At 44.1% G+C, this 23,496-nt stretch overlaps 1 long non-coding RNA gene across 1 annotated transcript; it reads left to right on the top strand.

The window, feature by feature from the left end:
- The first annotated feature begins 6,225 nt into the window (after positions 1–6,225).
- LOC143497380 (uncharacterized) lies at positions 6,226–22,827 on the top strand. Its single transcript, XR_013125868.1, has 3 exons — positions 6,226–6,326; positions 20,232–20,359; positions 21,495–22,827. It is a non-coding gene; the product is annotated as an uncharacterized LOC143497380 (long non-coding RNA).
- Positions 22,828–23,496: the final 669 nt, after the last annotated feature.

Raw genomic sequence — 23,496 nt, 5'->3', positions numbered from 1 at the left:
TACAGTATTAGGTACGTAGTGTGAGTGTGATTCTACATGTAATACAGCGTTAGGTACGTAGTGTAAGTGTGGTTCTTCATGTAATACAGTGTTAGCTATGATGTAGTGTGAGTGTGATTCTTCATGTAATACAGTATTAGGTACGTAGTGTGAGTGTGGTTCTTCATGTAATACAGCGTTAGGTACGTAGTGTAAGTGTGGTTCTTCATGTAATACAGTATTAGGTATGTAGTGTGAGTGTGATTCTTCATGTAATACAGTATTAGGTACGTAGTGTGAGTGTGATTCTACATGTAATACAGTATTAGTTCTTAGACAGGGTTAGATCACACATATAAACAAATGCACAGACACGTACACACACACACACACACACACACACACACACACACACACACACACACACACACACACACACATTGAGGCAAAATATAAGTGTCACTGTCACATCAAAACTCATCCATACTGTCTAACACTACATCCACAAAACGCACAGGCGCACTTTTGTCCACACGCACACACTCCCATACACAAACACACACACACACACTCCCATACACAAACACACACAAACACGCGCACCCTCCCACACGCACACATGCATACACAGAGGTCTAATACCGGCATTTTATTGCAGAAGAAAAACCGCACAGACAAAAGCTACCCATGTGTTGGTTGTTAGCAGTCTGATCTTTTCTTCTCGCCATTGATGAGAGCAGCATGTTTGAAACACAGAGGCTATAATATGAGCAGGACGTTAGCGTTAAGGACTTCAAAGACACCGTGTTTCTGCTACGCCTGTTTTCTGTCTTTTTCTTTATGGCTTAGAGGGAGATATTTTTTTCCCAGATCATTGTGGTATCCATTCCTAGGCAAAGCTGAATTCCAAGTGACATAAACTGGCATAGGAAAAGGGCTCTGAGGTCTTTGAATCAAAGTGATCTGATGTCGATGGGATCTTGGCTTTTATTTCCCATTGAATGTGATTACATGGACAATAACCTCTGATCCCAGATCAGGGAAGGGTGAAGTTTGTTATAGACTTAAAGAGTCACAGCAGGGAAGCTGCTCGCTTGGAGGAGAGCATGGTTGGTAGTCTGGACCGGAAGACTTGCTGACTGAAACCACGGCAACAGAATGTTCTGCAGTGTAAAACAAGAGTGAACAGAGAACAACAGTGAGCCAAAAACAAGAGTGAACATGCAAAAAAGTGAGTGAGAGAGAGAGAGAGAGAGAGAGAGAGAGAGCAAGAGGGAGAGAGCGACAGAGAGAGAGACAGAGACCACAACTTTCTGCACTCTCTGCTTGTGGCTGGCTGACACCATGTTTGCTTCCTCTCTGCGTTGTGTGCTTTTATTATTTACTACAAAGCCATAACATCCACACGGCACACTGGCACAGTAGTAAACACCAGCGTGTGCACACAGGGTACCAGGCCTGGTAGGTGGCATCAGCACAACACCCGCCTCTGACAGGAAGTAACACTTTCTTTTTGTTTTTACTTAAGTTGTGTGTCTTTCTTACATGCACACACACACACACACACATACACACACACACACACACACACACGCACACACACGCTAATTAAACTATTTGGAGGCAGCAACTGACCATTGCCATGCCTGATCTAGGTTTCTGTGGTAATAAAACGTACCCCACATTCAAACAAACTATGCTTTCATGTATTCCTATGAGCTATTTCAGTCCAGCCAAGCCTTGCTTTGACAAGGCAAATAGTTTTATGTGTTACAGAGAAACCTCCAGCTTACTGGCCTGCTGTGATCTCCCTCTCTCTCCCTCTCCTTCTCTCCCTGACACTCTCTCTCTCTCTCTCTTTCTCATCCTTCCCCTTTCCCCCTCTCCCTTTCTCTCCCTCTCCTCCCCCAGTAAGCTTTATTTGCATGGCCATATTCATATACAGCATTGCCAAAGCAATATTACAGTAAAACAACATAAATGAACCACTGCAATAAATTTATATTAAGAACTCTTTGTTAATAATAATTAACTTTGAAAATAAGTGTAATTAGCATGAAAGAATATTGGAAGTCTATTTTTCCCCCTCTCTCTCCCTCTCTCTCTCCCTCTCTCTCTCCCTCTCTCTCCCTCTCTCTCTCTCTCTCTCTCCTCTCTCTCTCTCTCTCCCTCTCTCTCTCTCTCTCTCTCTCTCCCCTTCCTATGGCTGATTTACCCGCTCAGGTGTTTCTGTGCACTTATACATTCCAGGCTTCTCTTTGCACATCCGAGTAGAAGATTAAAGGTTATGAGCAAGTAACACCTGCCTCCCCTGAGCCCTGCCCCCATGCGCATACACACACACACACACACACACACACACACACCCTGCCCCCACTTCACACACACACACAGCACCACCACTGCCCCCCCTCCCCGTCTGGCTGAACACATGGTGTGATGCAGACACACACACACACACACACACACACACACACACACACACACACACACACACACACACACACACTCACACACACACACACACACACACTTACTCAAGAGGACAAAACCACATTTGTGAATAGAAAATGAAAATAGTCAGGAGTTTCCCAAGTATGTATCTCTGTGTGTGTGTGTGTGTGTGTGTGTGTGTGTGTGTGTGTGTGTGTGTGTGTGTTTGCAAGGGATACTTTGATAGTCTCTAGGGTAAACCATTATCAGTACGATGATGCCATCGAATGTAAGAGTTCCCACTTTTCAGAAACGAGACATGAGTTCTCATCGCGTTTCATCTCATTCTCTCCTTCCCTCTCAGTGTTCACTCCCTCTCAGTGCTCACTCCCTCTCCATGTTCACTCCCTCTCCATGTTCACTCCCTCTGTGTTCACTCCCTCTCCGCATTCACTACCTCTCCGTGTTCACTCCTCATGTCCATCTCTCTCTCTCTGTTCTGTCTCATGCTGAGTACAAAGGTCGGCCCGTGTGACACTGGACCAGAGACCCACATCTGCTGTGCACAGTCACAGCAGAGAAACCGCAGAGTGGGCCTTCTTGAGTGTGTGCATGCATGTGTGTGTGTGTGTGTGTGTGTGTCCACATCCTCGCGGATATGTGGTGTGTGCATGTGTGTGTTTTCCTCCCACCGTCTGCCATCTAAAGCACCTTCTTTTCCCCTTGCGTGAGCATAATTAGCGAGCTGCTCCTCCTGCAACAATGCAGTAGCTGAGCCAAACGACAAACAGGCAACAGCCATAAATTAGGAACTTTAATGCCTTTCACTCTCATTATGTTTGACACTTAATTTTGCACTGCAAACTGCAATCCTATTTACTTGCTTTACATTTCTCTCTCTCTCTCTCTCTCTCTCTCTCTCTCTCTCTCTCCCTCTCTCTCTCTCTCTCTCCCTCTCTCTCTCATCCCTCATTTAACAATAAGTTTCCAAGCAACAAAACAAATGTGGCACATGTGGAAAGGCTTTGCTCTTTGCGTTTGGGTTTTTGCTGCAAAACCCATTGAAACTAAGTGGACTAAATGATGCTGGTGGTTTATGACCATATAAAACACGCAGATGTCCCTGCAGAAAGGTGCTGTAACTCTCTGTCTCTCTCTCTCTCACACCCACTCACAGACATACACACACACACACACACACACACACTTATGCACTTGTGCACCTTTGTTTGATTGTGACTTCACAATGTGTTTGTGGCTTTGATGATGATGTCATTGAGACCAGTCAGTTCCGAGGGAATGTTGAGGTGTATGAAATTGCGTGTCAGCTGATTCTGTCCCGTCAGCAGTGCTGACACGTTCATTTCTCCTTTCTCCTCCTCCTGTCTTTGTCTCCCTTTTCCTTCTCACAGCCCCCCCCCCTGTTTCTCCTCTAACTCTTTTTCTCTGGTTTTATCTTGATCTCGCTTCCTATTTCTATCCATCCTTCTCTCGTTCTCCTGCTCTCTCTTTCTGCCCTTCTTTCTCTCACTTTTCGTCTCCCCCTCCAGTGCTCCTTCTCTCACTCTCCAGTGCTCTCCCGAGACTTGGACGCAGTGTGGTCAGGGACGGAGGAGAGTGTGTTTGGCTACAGTGGCAGTAGTTCTCACTTGTTCCTGACATGTTTGTTTTGACACTCGCTTGTGTCACAGACGACAGACATGTCTTCCAGCTTGGCTCCAGCAGCAAAATAAATTTGGTCTACATATAAATAGAATCCTCATTATTCTTGGAGCAATGTGGCACTCAGAATCATAAGAGCACAACTCTAATTTAGACTCATTTCTGGCTTCCTCACCAGGCCTTTTTCTTGGAAGCAGTTATAATGCATATGAAAATCATTATGTAAAGATAGACTTAACAACATGATTTTAATACTAAGAAAACTTTTTCAGAATTTCTGTGTTATGATTCCTGTCTGTTCATGTAGTGAAAAACTTTGAAATATATATATATATATATATAAACATATACACACTCACTGGCCACTCTATTAGGTACATTAGGTACACCTGTTCAACTGCTCATTAACACAAATGTCGAATCAAACAATCGCATGGCAGCAACTCAGTGCATTCAGAGGTCAGACGAGAATGGCCAGACTGGGTTGAGCCAATAGAAAAGCAACAATAACTCAAATTACCAGTTGTTACAACCGAGGCATGCGGAAGAGCAATGGTGTGAGGGATATTTTCCTGGCACACTTTGGGCCCATTAGTACCAATTGACCAGATCTCAATCAAATAGTGAACCTTTGGGATGTCATGGAACAAGAGATTCGCATCATGGATGTGCAACCAAAATCTGCAGCAACTGCGTGATGCTATCATGTCAATATGGACCAGACTCTCTGAGGAATGTTTCCAGTATCTTGTTGAATCTATGCCACGAAGGATTAAGGTAGTTCTGAATGCAAAAGGGGGCCCAACCTGGTACTAGCAAGGTATACCTAATAAAGTGGTCGGTGAGTGTGAATATATTAAGGCTGTGGACAAAAAATCTCTCTCTCTCTCTCTCTCTCTCTCACTCACTCACTCACTCACTCTCGCACTCACTCACTCACTCACTCTCACTCTTCAATCATTCAAAAGTCAACATCCCTAATTCTCCTTATGTAAATCTTCCTGTCCCTGAGAGCTGTCATTATAAATTCAGTCTACAAATGCAGCTTCTTTTCATTGTGGTCAGGCCCTCTTGACTCCAGCCCTCTTGACTGCAGCCCTGCTGGATATGTGCTGGGAGCTGGAGAGGAGAGCTGCTACTGCAGAGTGAAGCTCCGCTACACTGAAGTGAAGCTCACTGATCACAGCAGAGAGAGAGACGAGAGAGAGAGAGAGAGAGAGAGAGAGAGAGAGAGAGAGAGAGAGAGAGAGAGAGCAGGTCCAAAGTGGAAATGGCAGACTTTACTCAAAACCTCCTTCTCTTTCACTGTTTCTCCATGCCTCTCATCCCAGTGAATCATGGAGGAGTGAATCTGAGCGCGTGTATTGGTAAACATCTGAAAGAACAGAAATAGGCACCTGTTCCTCAAAGCTGACAGCTGCACCCTGTCCTGCTGTGAAACGCCATAGACGCTACAGCAGTAAAGAGCAGAGACATGTCTTTGTGTCCTGCCTCAGGTCGGCTTCTTCTGCTCCTGATGTCCAGGTGTCCATAAAGGAAGTGTCTACATTTCTATTATTTAATACGATTATTGAATTGATTATTTAATAATGTTTCACATAATGATCAACTTTAGGTGGTTTTGATGTATAGAAGAGTTGTGTGTGTGCGTGAGTGTGGGTGTGTGGGTATACTTATGTGTGTGTGCCCGTCTGATGTCACTTTGTGCAGCTCTGTGTCCCCAGGGTTTCAGCAGGCAGTAATCATTGCTGTAAAACATTAATATGGAGCAGATGAAGGGGGAGGGATTTCTGGCATCTGGGTTTTATGGATAATTTGAGGTTCTTTACACAGGATGAATGAGCCTAGGATGAACCGCAGGCCTTGCTGAGTAGGACCAGGGAACAGTACAGGACATAAACACACATGTGTATGCACGCACACACACACACACACACACACACACACACACTAACTGGTTTTTCTCTGTTCTTTGGTCATGGTCTCTTAGCATTGCCAGTTTAAAGGTCGGTTATCAAGACTAGTGTAGTAATAAGTAGTGCACTAAGTTCTTATGGGACTGCTGTCCCACTCCAAAAGGCTTAGTGGTGTGAAGGGTCTTGTTTCCTTTGCTTTGTCTTCTCTTTGCAGCTGTGTGAATGCCAAGCCGTGGTCTGGACTGTCTTCAGTCACGCTGACACCTGTTCCTCTGCTGTCCATTAGATGGCTGACTTGTTCAACAAACCCTGAGTGTCTCCAGCACCGAGACTAAGGTCAAGCCTGCAAACTATGAGACACCCGCCATCCGCTGAAGTTGAACCACACACACACACACACAGACACACACACACACAGACACAGACACACACACACACACACACACACACACACACACACACACATATACCCACACACATGTACATACATGAACACACACATACACACAAGCAGTAAGTGCATTAGATTTTTTGGATTCCAGAACGGAGAGGGATGTCCTAATACTAATCTGATGTCCTAATACTAACCTGAGAGAGTGAGGAGTTATCTGCAAAAAACCTAGGAGAACACACAAAGAGAACCACACAGATCACTCACAAAGAGAACCACACAGATCCCACACAACGAGAACCTCACAGATCACACACAACAAGAACCTCACAGATCCCACACAAAGAGAACCACACAGATCCCACACAAAGAGAACCACACAGATCCCACACAACGAGAACCTCACACATCACACAATTCATTATGGAGTTCTTGGGCTGACTTGATGCTAGACTTCATTAGCCCTTTCCATCTGACTGAAGGACAGTATTGGTCGTTGAATCAATGCTCAGCACTTGGAGCTGTCGTTTAAGCCAGACGGACTTTCCTGGTTGATAATGAAGAAACGCTGGAAGCCCACGCCTCTTCATGTGGTGGTCATGAATAAGTAAACGTGGACATCAGCCTCCTCCGTTCTCCAGTCTTCTCTACGGCCCAGGTTTTTAACATGCAGATTGTGCCATGCATAAAACATCTCATCCTCAGCAGACTTGATGAATGATTGAAGAAACACCATATGCAGAAAAACACCTCATCTAGAGGAAGAAAAAGATAGAGAGAGAAACAAATAACAGTTTTTTGCAGTCTCTAATACCCAATTTCTGAAACTATGTCTCCTTTTGTTAAGATTTTACGCACATCAGGCAAAGCCACACAAACAATACACAATATGCAAAAACATCTCACACTTTAGGAAAAAGCAATCACTTCATACAAAACTCTTTCAACTCTTGCCAAAATAGCATTTTTGCATTCAAACTCTACATACAAATATCACATGAACGGCCTTTCCTATATGACATTTACATTTACATTTACATTATCCAGAGCGACTTACAAAGTGATTTGCATCTGATCACAGAATTCATCCTAGGTAATAACACGGATAGGCCAGACGTCAAAATACCATTGAGTCAGACTACTACTAAACTACAGGAGTCAATATCCATAGACACAAATAACCATAGACAGACATACAATTTAAGAACAACGGCAAGTGGTATCTGCCGAGTTAGTGCTCTGGTAAGAACTCAACAAACTGGTGGGTCTTCAGTCTACGCTTGAAGATAGCAATAGACTCTGCAGTCCTAGCAGCAAATGGAAGATCGTTCCACCATCTTAGAGCCAGGACGGAGAATAGTCTGGAGCTTTGTCTTCCATGAGACTTTAAGCATGGATTTTCGAGTCGAGACAAATTTGAGGTTCTGAGTGCTCGCTGTACGGATCGGCTTTTGACCATGGACATCATATAGGGAGGGGTTAGCCCATTTTTGGCTTTGTAAGCAAGCATCAAGGTTTTATATCTGATGCATGCTGCTACTGGAAGCCAGTGAAGAGAGCGTAGCAGAGGAGTCACATGTGAGAACTTGGGGAGATATGACAACTACACACTGATGTGATAAATGGAAAGTTACTGTGTTACTGTGCGTTTTTTGAGTATTCAGTGTGTATTCTGCTGTGAAGGTCATAGTACTCACATACGCATGTACAAGGAAAATGTTTATTTTCTTTTTTGCATGAACAATTCTGCATTACGGCGAATGTAAGATGGACACAAGTTAAGTATTACATCTAATCGATTTGGCGCCCCCTCTAGTGCAGCGCCCCTATGCGTCGCATACGCTGCATGCCCCCTTTTTGCGCCACTGGCTACAAGATCTCATCGATATCACTGCCGATGTCCTCTCTGGCCAGACAGTGGGGGAAATACCTTCAACCTACCTACCTAAATACATATGCATAGCGCGGTTGTTTCACACTCACTGGCCCAGTCTGGATAGACTCATTGAATGGATGTTGTTGATGGTGACGTTGTCAGTAATGATGTGCTGTTGTAGTTGTCATAAAAGTATGCTGTTGTTTGCTCTGACCATGTTGGTGATGGTCTCTTTCTGTTCTGGGGTGAAGAGTCTTCATCTTCCCCAGCAAGGGGTAGTCTAGCAGTTCTGCAAAAACATGATGTGAACATTTCACTGAATCAGTATGAAATCCAACTTTACTGTAACTACTGATATGGTACTACACTACAGTGTACACAGGTATACACAGTTCAGTTCTGTGAGTTTGGTAGCATGGTATAGAGGATAGGGCTACTTATCTATTCCCTATTCCTATTTTCAAAATGTTAAGGCTGGACCCTGTGCCTCCATAAATCTCAACCCATGGTTGTTCACATTTTGGTCAACCGAAGTGGCTCTGATTTCATCCATTATGGTTTCTCACTCTCTTCCTCATCCTTGTAACGTTCTGCGTAGCGCAGAACAGGGAGGCGGACACAAACGCTGAGGAGAGCGAGATTTATTACAGGGAATTCCAAAAGCAGTGTTGATATAACGGGCATGGGTCATAACTGGAGGGCAATCAGGACATGAAATAACAACAGACATACTCGGACAGATAAACCAAACACGACGGGGAAACACGGAACAGGCAGGAATACTTGCAGCGGAAACAATACTCACAACGAACAGGATTTGACAAAAAGACCGATACCGACAAGGGCAATACAAGGACTATATATACACTGAACTAAACAAGGATCAGGTGCAAACAATGACGACAGGGGCGTGGCAGGCAATGGGAAATCACAGAGACAACGAGCAGGGCGGGATGAACAGGCAGGGAATACAGACATGAGGGAACCCAGAGTGATAGCTACGAGAGGGGGCGTAGCCCTACGTGACAATCCTTGTCCTCTTCCTCATCATCGCTGTGCAGTATTGGACTCCACTGTTGTGCAAACCAATATGTGCAACTTTTTTGATTATTAAATTAATAAATTTAAATTAAAATGAGCTAGAAGTGATTTAATCTGTGATGACTGTGTTTGTATATTGGTCAGAGGGTGTGGCAGTTGCATGAAAGTGTTTTCCAAAAGAAACAAATGGTTTTCAGTTTGAATGAAGGAAGAGACTGTGTTTAAGGTTTAGTGCACCAGGTCAATAGACAGGCTACATGAGTTAGTGGTTTCCCAAATTGTGCTATAAGTACAAGATTTTGGTTCTTAGCGACTGCAAAAACTGTGATAAGGGAATCCAAGTCGTTTCAACATTATGCCAGGGCCAGGGATTCAAATATCTTTTGCTCTCTCTTAACTATGTGACTCATCCTGATTTGCTGTAGTAAACAAAAAACTGTTTTTATTTTATCTTTTCACATTTTTTTTCAAACACTGCCAGCATGAGTGAGATGCATGTAGGCCCGCCCACAGTCCAAAAAGGATTAAATCAATTATGTTGATTCTGTATTTACTCCTTGTCCAGATGGAGTCATTTGTAATTAGCTTATTGCTTTTGATGTGATGTAATTCAATGAGAGCACTGGAAGGAGCAGAGAGAGAGAGAGAGAGAGAGAGAGAGAGAGAGAGAGAGAGAGAGAGAGAGAGAGAGAGAGAGAGAGAGAGAGAGAGAGAGAGCGCCAGTACTACAGCATTTTTGGTCATCCCATTGTTCCGGCCCAGTCGGAGGTGAAGAGGTGGGTTCTACCTGAGTGGAGCGTAACAGAGGGCAAGGAAGGAGGGAAAGAGGATCTGAGCCCCGGACAGCGCAGAGCTCCGTTTGGGGAGAGACCACCCAGAGCTCTGGCGTCAGCCCTCCACCAACATTCATTACACCCCCAGAGTCTCTGTGCAGACCTCCAACAACCTCATATATGCACACACAATTACCCCTAAGAGTGTGTTCCCCTGTGCCAACTCTCTTTCTTTCTCTCTCTCTCTCTCTCTCACTCTCTCTCTCTCTCTGCACTGAGGCCTGGATGACTATATTGCCCTCTGACTGACTGATGTAGGTGGCCACAATCCCAAGGTGAACAGCAATAGGGATGGCGGCCATGGATTTCAGAGTGTTTCCTGTTTTCCTCCAGACAATGTTAGCTGAACATATCAGGTGGCCTAGAGAGATGGAGAGAGAGATGGAGAAAGAGAGAGCGAGAGAGAGAAGTAGTCTTCAATTACACATACATTTAATGAACATCCCAAATGATTATTCCACATTGTTGTTAGTGTTTCTAGTTTAATTTGGGCTAATATGAGCTAGGGTAGTGTCCTTGCACTAGTTTACCTGAAAACAGTAGAGGGTTAACCTTCCTCTATTGTTAGAGTCGTGATGGACCTGTTTATAGGTTTTAAATGCATAAAAGCACTGCATAAACGTGTTTATTGTGTGATGGGTGAGGAGTGTGATCATGCCAGTCTCAGGGAAATGGGGGCATTTAATGAGTCAAGTGCACATCACAAAACCCACGACATGTATGTATGTATGGCCAGATCAGTTTAGAGCTGTGTATACTGTTGTGTATACTGTCAACAATCATATTAAAAGCAATACAATCATAGATAACACAGGTCAACAGCATTTTTGGGGCCAAAGATATTTCAACGAATTTAGGGTAACTTTGGGGTGCTGATTCTGAATATGTCATCAGTTTTGCCAGATTGGCTCAAGTTTTTGAGATTTTTCGTGAAATGTGTAAAAAAAAAGACGTAATTTGTTACACGCGCATTAACTTTATTTTATTTTATTTAAAATAGGCCAAATACACTTTTTTTTAAAGTCTGTTATGTTTCTTCTATGTTTTTGCAGTGTATATTCACCACAAATGTAACAGAATGTGTCTTCTTCTTCAACTTCTTCTTGATGAGTTCATGCTTTTCACTGGAAAACAGACAACAACATAAAGTTAGTGCAAAAATCAAGCTATGAACAAACTTTTAGAACACTAATTAACAAAAAACTATATTGAGAACTGCTCAGTTCAAGTACTAATCCCAAGAAATTAATGAGATGATGCGTCGCATTTACCAACAAGTGCTATAAATAAGATACCAAAAATCTCAAAAACTTGAGCCAATCTGGCAAAACTGATAGTATATTCAGAATCAGCACCCCAAATATACCCCAAATTCATTAAAATATTTTGGACACCAGTAAATTTTTTTTTTTGTTGACCTGTGTAATGAACCTAATATTGTAAACAAGAGGTAAGAAACAAAATGGATGATAAGTACACTATATTGCCAAAGGTATTTGCTCACCCATCCAAATGATCAGAGTCAGGTGTTCCAATCACTTCCATGGCCACAGGTGTATGAAATTAAGTACTTAGGCATGCAGACTGCTTTGACAAACATTTGAGAAAGAATGGGTCGCTCTCAGGAGCTCAGTGAATTCCAGCATTGAACTGTGATAGGATGCCACCTGTGCAACAAATCCAGTTGTGAAATTTCCTCGCTCCTAAATATTCCACAGTCAACTGTCAGCTGTATTATACGAAAATGGAAGTGTTTGGGAATGACAGCAACTCAGCCACGGAGTGGTAGGCCATGTAAACTGATGGAGCGGGGTCAACGGATGTTGAAGTGGCCGTCAATCATTACAGATATACAAACTTCATGTGGCCTTCAGATTAGCTCAAGAACAGTGTGCAGAGAGCTTCATGGAATGGGTTTCCATGGTCGAGCAGCTGCATCCAAGCCATACATCACCAAGTGCAATGCAGAGCATCGAATGCAGTGGTGTAAAGCACGCCACCACTGGACTCTAGTGCAGTGGAGGTGTGTTTTCTGGAATGACGAATCAAGCTTCTCCATCTGGCAATCTGATGAATGAATCTGGGTTTTTCGGTTGCCAGGAGAACGGTACTTGTCTAACTGCATTGTGCCAAATGTAAAGTTTGGTGGAGGTGAGATTATGGTGTGGGGTTGTTTTTCAGGAACTGGGCTTGGCCCCTTAGTTCCAGTGAAAGGAATTCTGAATGCTTCTGCATACCAAGACATTTTGGCAAGGTCCATAAAAACATGGAAGGCAGAGTCTAGTGTGGATTAACTTGACTGGCCTGCACAATCCGACCTCAACCCGATAGAACAACAAGTTCTGACCTCAACCCGATAGAACACCTTTGGGATGAATTAGAGCGGAGACTGAGAGCCAGGCCTTCTTGTCACATTCAAACTTGTCACATCAGCATGTGACCTCACAGATGTGCTTCTTGAAGAATGGTCAAAAATCCTCATAAACACTCTCCTAAACCTTGTGGACAGCCTTCCCAGAAGATTTGAAGCTGTTCTAGCTGCAAAGGGTGAACCAATGTCATATTGAACTGTATGAATTAGGAATGGGATGTCACTTAAGCTCATATGTGAGTCAAGGAAGGTGACCTATTGACCCGGTGCACTAAAGAAAATTATCTGCCTTACATTCATTTAGAAATTCTTAAAAACACTTTTTGCAAAACATTAAACGCAGTTTTTACATAAGACACGTTATTCAAAACTGAAAAACTGCTACACCCACCTACCAAAATCCATACCCAGTCCTCGCAGGTTATAACACTTCCAGCTAATTTTTACAAATCTGTAGACATCAAAGCCTAATCCCTATAAAGAGGCCACAAGTTGCAAATCTTGGTTTGCACTATGCAGTCCAATACTGCATAGAGATGACGATGAAGAGGATGAGAATGAGGAAGAGGATGAACAACCGCACATCTGTGAGGTCACATACTGATGTGACAAGTTTGAATGGATGAGATTCGAGCCACTCTGGTTGACCATGTCAACCATGCATTGAGATTTTCAACCATACATTGGGAGGCAAAGAGTCCAACCTAATTTGTGCTGCTACACTGTAACATCATCCAATCATTTCAAAATGAGAATAGATAAGTAGACCTATACTCTATACATACTACATCATGTTTTTGCACTACTAGACTACCCCTTGCTGGGGGACGAAGACAGCAATCCACCTCAGAACAGAAAGAGACCATCGTCAATATGGTCAGAGCAAACAATAGCATATGTTTTCAACTTGTGTTTTACTTTTAGGTTTAAATGAACTGAATATACAGAAACAACCTCTATTTGTGAATATTCGTATATATGTGAGACCTCTGCTTGACCTTTACAGCAGACTACAAACTGAACACTCAAACACATGGTAGTAGTGTTTCCCATTTGTCACGTCAGTGTGTAGTTGTCATAAAGGCTAATCTGATATTTGTGTGTAGAGTTTTGATGAAATACAGTAATATGTTTTTGGCAAGAGTTGCAAGAGTTTTGGTTGTGTTTTGTGTTTTGTGTTTTGCATTTTGTATGTGTGGCATTGGCTGCTGTGTGGTAAGTTTTGACAAAAAGAGACATACTTTCAGAAATTTGGTCATACAGTAACATCTGCAAAAAACTAACATGAGAGATAATAACAGAAATCTAACACATGAGTGTGTTAACTAACACAAGATTGTGTGTGGATGTGTGTGGATGTGTGTAGATGTGTGTATATAGGTGTAGATGTGTGTATATATGTGTAGATGTGTGTATATAGGTGTAGATGTGTGTAGATGTGTGTAAATGTGTGTAGATGTGTGTATATAGGTGTAGATGTGTGTAGATGTGTGTATATAGGTGTAGATGTGTGTATATATGTGTAGATGTGTATATATAGGTGTAGATGTGTGTATATATGTGTAGATGTGTGTATATAGGTGTAGATGTGTGTAGATGTGTGTATATATGTGTAGATGTGTGTATATAGGTGTAGATGTGTGTAGATGTGTGTAGATGTGTGTATATAGGTGTAGATGTGTGTAGATGTGTGTATATATGTGTAGATGTGTGTATATAGGTGTAGATGTGTGTATATAGGTGTAGATGTGTGTAGATGTGTGTATATATGTGTAGATGTGTATATATAGGTGTAGATGTGTGTATATATGTGTAGATGTGTGTATATAGGTGTAGATGTGTGTAAATGTGTGTATATATGTGTAGATGTGTGTATATAGGTGTAGATGTGTGTAGATGTATGTATATAGGTGTAGATGTGTGTAGATGTGTGTAGATGTGTGTATATAGGTGTAGATGTGTGTAGATGTGTATATATAGGTGTAGATGTGTGTAGATGTGTGTAGATAGGTGTAGATGTGTGTATATAGGTGTAGATGTGTGTATATGGGTGTAGATGTGTGTAGATGTGTGTATATATGTGTAGATGTGTGTATATAGGTGTAGATGTGTGTAAATGTGTAGATGTGTGTATATAGGTGTAGATGTGTGTAGATGTGTGTATATATGTGTAGATGTGTGTATATAGGTGTAGATGTGTGTAGATGTGTGTATATATGTGTAGATGTGTGTATATAGGTGTAGATGTGTGTATATAAGTGTAGATGTGTGTAGATGTGTGTATATAGGTGTAGATGTGTGTATATATGTGTAGATGTGTGTATATAGGTGTAGATGTGTGTAGATGTGTGTATATAGGTGTAGATGTGTGTAGATGTGTGTAGCTGTGTGTAGATGTGTGTATATGGGTGTAGATGTGTGTAGATAGGTGTAGATGTGTGTAGATGTGTGTAGATGGGTGTAGATGTGTGTAGATGTGTGTATATGGGTGTAGATAGGTGTAGATGTGTGTAGATGTGTGTAGATGGGTGTAGATGGGTGTAGATGAATGTAGATGTGGACAGATGGAGATGGGCTCAGAAGCCTGTGCTGGGTAATGGACAGAGTGTGTGTGCAGATAAATTTAGCACCTTTCCTCTGGTGTGGCCCATGAGGAGGACGTAAGCTGCAGTCCTTGGTGAGAACAAACACATGCGTGAGCATGCGCACATGCACGTGCAAACACACACACACACACACACACATACACACACACACACACACACACACACACACACACACACACACACACACACACACACACACTTCTAAAGTTCTAAAGGACTTTCAAGTTTTTATTCATATCCCGGTACACACGTAGGTCCTCCGTATAGGTGTGAAGTGTCTCTCTCTCACACACGCACACACACACAAGCACATACACATCGTGTCTCACACTCATACACTATCCCCAAAACACACACACACACACACACACACACACACACACACACACACACACACATCATTAAGTGCTTCTCTCACCACACATACATTTCTCTGTAGTCTTTGTGTGAGAGGTCAGTGTTCAACATATGGCGGGGGCCCTAAAATACACACAACCGCTGCCACGGTTACTAAAAAAATGCTTTGCGGCTGTCTGAACATCCCATAGTAAAACAAACTCCACGTATTTTGTTTTGCCGCACCGACAGTTTAACGGCAGAGAGACCTAAATCGGCAACCATATTTAAGAGAGAGTATGAAAATAGCTCAGGTCTCTCCGACAGCGTGGGATCATCACATCAGGTGAACTCCGCATGACGCAGCAAGAGGAGCACGCTAACGCCATACGTGCACGCTAACGCCATACGTGCAAGCTAACGCCACACGTGCACGGTAACGCCATACGTGCACGCTAACGCCATACGTGCACGCTAACGCCATACGTGCACGCTAACGTCATATGTGCACGCTAACGCCACACGTGCACGCTAACGCCACACGTGCACGCTAACACCGCACGTGCAATATAACGTCATACGTGCACGCTAACGTCATACGTGCACACTAACGTCATACGTGCACGCTAACGTCATACGTGCACGCTAACGTCACACGTGCACGCTAACGTCATACGTGCACGCTAACGCTGCATGTGCACGCTAACGCCACACGTGCACAGTGGCATTCTGAGGGCACTGTTACCAAGGTGAAGGAAGCACTTACAGCTGTGTGTTCTTGTGAGTCTCTGGCGTAAAGATACTGTGTGTTCTTGTGAGTCTCTGGCGTAAAGATACTGTGTGTTATTGTGAGTCTCTGGCGTAAAGATACTGTGTGTTCTTGTGAGTCTCTGGCGTAAAGATACTGTGTGTTCTTGTGAGGCTCTGGCGTAAAGATACTGTGTGTTCTTGTGAGTCTCTGGCGTAAAGATACTGTGTGTTCTTGTGAGGCACTGGCGTAAAGATACTGTGTGTTCTTGTGAGTCTCTGGCGTAAAGATACTGTGTGTTCTTGTGAGTCTCTGGCGTAAAGATACTGTGTGTTCTTGTGAGTCTCTGGCGTAAAGATACTGTGTGTTCTTGTGAGGCACTGGCGTAAAGATACTGTGTGTTCTTGTGAGGCTCTGGCGTAAAGATACTGTGTGTTCTTGTGAGGCACTGGCGTAAAGATACTGTGTGTTCTTGTGAGGCTCTGGCGTAAAGATACTGTGTGTTCTTGTGAGGCACTGGCGTAAAGATACTGTGTGTTCTTGTGAGGCTCTGGCGTAAAGATACTGTGTGTTCTTGTGAGTCTCTGGCGTAAAGATACTGTGTGTTCTTGTGAGTCTCTGGCGTAAAGATACTGTGTGTTCTTGTGAGGCACTGGCGTAAAGATACTGTGTGTTCTTGTGAGGCTCTGGCGTAAAGATACTGTGTGTTCTTGTGAGGCACTGGCGTAAAGATACTGTGTGTTCTTGTGAGTCTCTGGCGTAAAGATACTGTGTGTTCTTGTGAGTCTCTGGCGTAAAGATACTGTGTGTTCTTGTGAGTCTCTGGCGTAAAGATACTGTGTGTTCTTGTGAGGCTCTGGCGTAAAGATACTGTGTGTTCTTGTGAGGCTCTGGCGTAAAGATACTGTGTGTTCTTGTGAGGCACTGGCGTAAAGATACTGTGTGTTCTTGTGAGGCACTGGCGTAAAGATACTGTGTGTTCTTGTGAGTCTCTGGCGTAAAGATACTGTGTGTTTTTGTGAGGCACTGGCGTAAAGATACTGTGTGTTCTTGTGAGTCTCTGGCGTAAAGATACTGTGTGTTCTTGTGAGGCACTGGCGTAAAGATACTGTGTGTTCTTGTGAGGCTATGGCGTAAAGATACTGTGTGTTCTTGTGAGGCACTGGCGTAAAGATACTGTGTGTTCATCTGAACAATCTGGACATTTACGTTCATGTATGAGAAATAAATGGTTTACATACAATTATGACATACATGGTTGTTCATGAGGTCTGTGACTGTTATGATGGCTGGGTGTACCTGTAACATTTGTTTCTTTTTCTTACATCACCCAGGAGCTTGTGGGGCCCTGAGCCACTATTCTGTCTTCCCCAGCTAGCAGAGAGTAGAGCCTGTCCACTGGCTCACTCCCTCAAGGGGTCATGGAGAAGTCAGAAAGAGGAGAGAGAGAGAGGAGAGAGAAGGGGGTGTCTGATTTTTACACCATAACACATGTAATGAGGAACTGTGTGGCGTGTCATTTTTGGAAGTCTCGACAACACCAAACAACAATTACACCAATAAAAGACAATGGGTGGTGAGGGAGTGGGGCAGTGAGAGACAGAGAGATGGAGAGAGAGACGGGAGAGAGAGAGAGAGTAATGAAGAGATGGAGAGAGATGGGAGAGAGTGGGATCATGAGTAGAGAGAAGGGGAGGGGGACAGAGAGAGATGTGGAGAGAGAGAGAGAGAGAGAGAGAGAGATGGAGAGACAGAGGGAGGGAGAGAGAGCTCTCCAGTCTTTCTGGCTGGTGAACGGGAGGCCTCACTGTTCTTGTTTGGGTGGAATGGGGCGGCCGTTGCAGCAGGAGAGGCGCCGGCTGTGGGCCTGTGGTTGGGAGACATGAAAGGGTTTAGCGGGGGCCGAGTGGGGGGGGGGGGGGGGGGGGGGGGGGGAGGTTGCTGGCCCGGGGCCCCCGGAGTGCAGCTCCGCTCCCAGCCCGAGGAGCCTGGCCAGCACCCTCCCAGAGCGGGCCGCAGCAAGAATGCATTCCCATCATCCAGCAGGGGACCGCAACTCCAAACAACACCCTGAGAACATAGCTGCTGACAAAACCGTTCTGTCGACACACACAAAACACACACACCACCCACACACAAACCAACACACACTCCCGCACACGCACAGCCACACCCACTCACTCACACACACACACACACACACACACACACACACACACATAATAAGATGCCCATAGCCAGACCTGAGGCTTCTTTTTATGCATTTACAAGAAAAAGACAAACGAAGGCTTCCTTGTCCGGCTCCTGGCACACGCCCCCCTTCTCTTAGTTGTACTGCTTCACCCACACAAAGGAGCCTTTGTATTAAATTTTATTGCTACCAATTAAGCAGTTCAACTTGATATCTGCCATCAAGATGCTACCCTGAGGTCAGCTGTCAGTACGTTGAGACTGAAACGAGTCTCCACCGATTATCCAGGTCAAAATGACAACCAAACAAACTAAATTTACCCTCATCACACACACACACAAAAAAACCCTCAATATTTTTAGGGAAACTCCATCATGGTGCAGGACCTAAGGTGGAGGTCTGGGGTGCAGGCTGGAGCAGCAGCGTGCAGGCTCGTATTCAAACAATGTTTGTTTTGCTCCTATTCAGCATTTTGGGAATGAAGTCACACGGTCACACCCAACATATAAATTTACACCAAATGAATACGGTCACACCGAACATATACGGTCACACCAAACATATACGGTCATACCGAACATACATGGTCACACCAAACATATACGGTCAAACCGAATGTACGCAGTCATACGGAACATTTTAAACTGCTGTAGAAGAGGTGATACCAGGTATATCTGAAATTCTGAGGTTTGAAGAATACATGCACTAAATACACACTCCCTGACAGTAGGAGGCAGCATAGACTGACAGATCAGGGAAAAACACACACACACACACACACACACACACACACACACACACACACACACACACTTACACACTTTCACACAGCTTAATACACACAGCTTAATACACACAGTCATACACAGAAATGAAGTGAGTGGTTTCAGAAGAGTAGCAAACTGTCCTTGCCTGAGGCCCAGTGTTCTGCCAAGAAGTTTAGCAAACTCATACACACACACACAGACACACACACACACACACACACACACACACACACACACACACACATACATCTGTTGAACAGATAGCATGGCTGTGGGCAAGGGAGGAGAGCAGGGCAGGGTGACAGGCAAAGAGACCAAAAGATAGCGAGAGAAAGAGAGGGAGAGCAAGAGAGAGAGGGAAATAGAGAGAGAGAGAGGTGGAGAGAGGGAGAGAAGGAGAGATAGAGAGCAAGGGAGGGACAGAGAGACGGGTAGAGAGACAGAGAGTGTGACAGGTGGGGCAGTAAGCATGTTTAGTGTGTGGACTTCAGCTGTCAGACCTCCTCTCTGGCTTTCTGGTCTCCATCTCTCTCTCTCCTCTCTCTCCTCTCTCTCTGTTCTCTCGCTCCCTTTCTCTTTCCTCTCTCTCCTCTCACTCTGCCTCCATGTCTTTCACTCTCTCTCCTCTTTTTTACTCCTTTTGTATGACTAACACTTCTCCCCCCATACCACCTTCTATCTGATCCTGCTATAGGGCAAGAACATGGCCTGCTGCTTGTGGCGCTGTTTGTTGCCATTATACCACCCTGACTCTCAACACACACACACACACACACACACACACACACACACACACACACACACACACAGGATGCGTACACATCTGTCTCCCTAAATCATCAACAAGCGTTCTACTTCCCCAGCCAAACCAGCAGTCAGTAGGGAGGATAGCATTTTAGTTGAGGCTGGATTCATTTACCCCACCCTGAGTGCACTGTGAGTGTTCACTTTAGGCCTGGCAATGATTTTGAAGATGTTCTACAGCCAAAGGCACAAATGAAAGATCACTTTCCCTCCTCCTTTACAGCTTTTCCAAGGTATCATTTCTGCATCACAAAATAACTGCATGATTCTTGTGTAGGGTCTAGCAAAAGTGAACTGGCTGTGAGACTGAGGATACCACATGAGACAGAGGATACCACATCTCCTCACGCAGGATGAATGAGAACCCAATCGTGGCTTAACCCAAGCACATACTTCTTCATCTGGGTAAGCAGGAACATTGTCAGCCCCTCCACCCCTAATTAGACTACAATGATGTCTAGAAGTAGAAGGTGCTAAAAGCGCAGAGACTGCATGTCTGCTCATGCAGTAAATTGGCTATTAGATATGAGGAGATCATGAGGGTGCGGAGCGTGCGGGTGGGCTCAGGGGTGACAAATGAGCTCATCAAACCCAAAAATATATCTGAGCGTCTGTCTCTATTTAAACACATATGCACAGCCATTTTTGCTCTGTAATTTCACGTTAGCAATTAAAACCTTGTGGTCCGTCTCTGGGGTGTCGGATAATTTACCGAAATAATGTCTTAAATCAAAAGCTTCCCTCTTTGACAGCCTCCTGTCTCTCTCTCTCTCTCTCTCTCTCTCTCTCTCTCTCTCTCTCTCTCTCTCTCTCTGTCTGTGGAGGAATCTGTGATTCAGACAAACCACAGTCTACCATCCCTTGCACTCCGTCAACTCTCACAATCACAGGCGCTCTCCCCAAATTGCTGACTAATCACTGACTACAGCGAGAGGACATCTTTCACGCATAGTTCGGGGCACGGTGTTTACGCAAAGTGCTTCTTCCTTTGCATTTTGAGTCGGCGCTGATTTACGAGACCATCCGCTCGGTGCGCAGATACGGTGCGGTCGGGCCAGGTTTAGCTGCGAACTGCAGGACTGCTGCTGTTCTGACATGGCCAAGGAGTGTCAACAGCTTGGTATTTGAGGTTAGGGAGGAGATGAGAGACACTATTGTTTCTGGGCTAACTCAAGGCCAAATGCTTTTCTCTGTTTACACACATGATTATACACGATTCCTACCCAGTTATTACTGTTTCACAACCACACAGTAACTCGGCTCTAATTGGCAGCCGGTTGAGTGATTAACTCTCCACATAAACATTTTGTTAAGCATGTGTGTGCATACCTAAGTGTGCAATTAGCAAATGCTTCTCACTGTGTGACCGTCAAATGTCTTCTGAGTCCAGCTAGTGGACTGTGCCGCTCATTTGAATGGACACACTTGATATGTAAATATGTGATGTTTTGAGGCAAGATTATTGCAAGACTCTCGCCTAAAGCCACTCTTCCCTACGACCTTAGCACAAAGGTTAAAGGCTGTGTCCTTATTCTTCCAGCCGCCGATGTTTGACCTACAGAGGGCAAGCCAAGCTGTCAAGCTATAAAAAAAGAAGCTTTCATATGGCAGAGGAACAACACCAAGATGACGCCTTCCTGGTTGCCAGCGAGCACTGCTGCGCACAGCCACCACTTCTCCAGGTATAATTACGCAGTGGACGCCATGCGATGCTGAGAAAGGACGTGCACAGATCTGAAGAGGTTCTTTACATAAATGAGGTAGTAAATAATGGCGTTTCAGTTGCCATCACTTGCTAAGTTGGAACAATATGAAAATCTAAAATCCCACTGTGAAACAGAGGGGGAAAGAAACTCCCTCAAATGAAACCCATGGCCACCATAAAAGTTAAAAGCAATGTTAAGACATTTACCCCCTTTAATGATAAGAATGTTATATGCGGTCACAGCCATGGTCACGCATTCAAATGCCACCTGCAAATTATTGGCCCGTGGTGAGTTTTTCCTCCTCTAACACACACCAGTGCATTGTGTGTTCTGTATCAGCGCTGGAGGAAAGCACAGTGGCCAATCTGAGCCAGGTTCAAGCAGAGGACGCCCACCGCTAGCACATCTGTGAAGCAGCTGACGGAATATCTGCTGCCCAAAATGACACTCTCCCGCCTCAGCAAATCACAGAGCCCGAGGGGGCCTTGGCCCTGCTTCCAGAGTTGTCCTTTTTATAAAAGACAAATAAGCACAAACCCCGGGCTTCTGTCCAAACAGCCGTCCGCGACACCATGCTGAAACGAAGGCTCTTGCCTGCCTGATGTGTGATGGTGGCGTGTGCGCTAAGAAGCCGCGGCGGGTCTGAAGAGCTGCAGCAGTGTTGAGACACCTCGTCTGCTCTGGAGCAGACACACAGTCCTTAATTAATCTCCCCCCGGCACAACACCACACAACAACAATTTGCAAAACTACTTGATGGCTTCAAAAGCTTTAACCAGACAACTATGGGTTTGGTAAAAGACAGTGTGGAAAATGTTAGCGCTAGGTGTGTGGTAGGCATCTTTCCTTGATCTTTTCTCCCTGTAGTTTTTGAAGAGTCTGTGTACATGTCGACAGGGGTCAAACTGTTTGTTTGCCATGGGGGAATTGTTGTGTATATGCCATATTACTGTGGTCTTCTATCAAATAAACTGTCACACGATGTTTGCTTTTCTTCTTCTTTGTCTTGGGGAGAGGTGCTGTCATGTTTGGCATGAAAAAAAACTTACTATCTGCAGGAAAACTTTGTCTAAACTTTGAAGTCTATTCTAAAATAAACTTTTAAATTACAAAGGTTACTACATATGTATAACAAATGATCACTGATCAGCGAAGGAGACAGATGTACCATTGATTCTAACAATAAATACAATAAAGCAGCAGTTATGATTGCAGTCATTTTGTCAGATACGTCTTCTGCCTTCTCACTGATTGCTTTATTAGGCACACTTACATTATAAGGAAAGTTTAATATACAATTTATACAGTATGCTATCTGTTGGCTTGACACATCCAACATAGTGGCCTGGTAGTGGGTGTTCTTATAATGAAAGTGTATCACATCACATCAGTCACATCAGAGTTGCTGGAGTTTTACATGTGTCAGTGTCACTGTGGGGCTGGGGAGGGTGTGTCACCAAAAGCTATCCAGCCAATAGTAGTGTGGGAGAGTTGAATGATGGTTAACCCAAATTACGCACTACGACAGAACTCTTAACTGTAGACCCACTGCAGTGTTTCTAATTAATGAATGTTTCTAAAGTGGGTGGTGAGTGCGTGAAAATGACTAAATTAATGTCAACATTGTTGATGTTCTATAATCTCTCTCTCTTTCTCTCTCTCTCAAACTCACAAACACACACACAGTTCTGCTAAATAAGATCATCACTGTGGCCTAATAAAAGGGATTAGGGCAAACATATGTACACAACACAACGCTCCTCTGAGTCAGTGTTGCAATGACAGCAGTCTTTAAGAGGAAACAAGCAGCTTTTGGGTTTGGGCATCAAAGCTGTT

The sequence above is a fragment of the Brachyhypopomus gauderio genome, unplaced genomic scaffold, assembly GCF_052324685.1.
Source record: "Brachyhypopomus gauderio isolate BG-103 unplaced genomic scaffold, BGAUD_0.2 sc108, whole genome shotgun sequence".
In the NCBI taxonomy this organism is placed as follows: Eukaryota; Metazoa; Chordata; class Actinopteri; order Gymnotiformes; family Hypopomidae; genus Brachyhypopomus; species Brachyhypopomus gauderio.
Note: the sequence above shows the minus strand (reverse complement) of the source record. Positions and strands in the feature narration are given on the sequence as shown.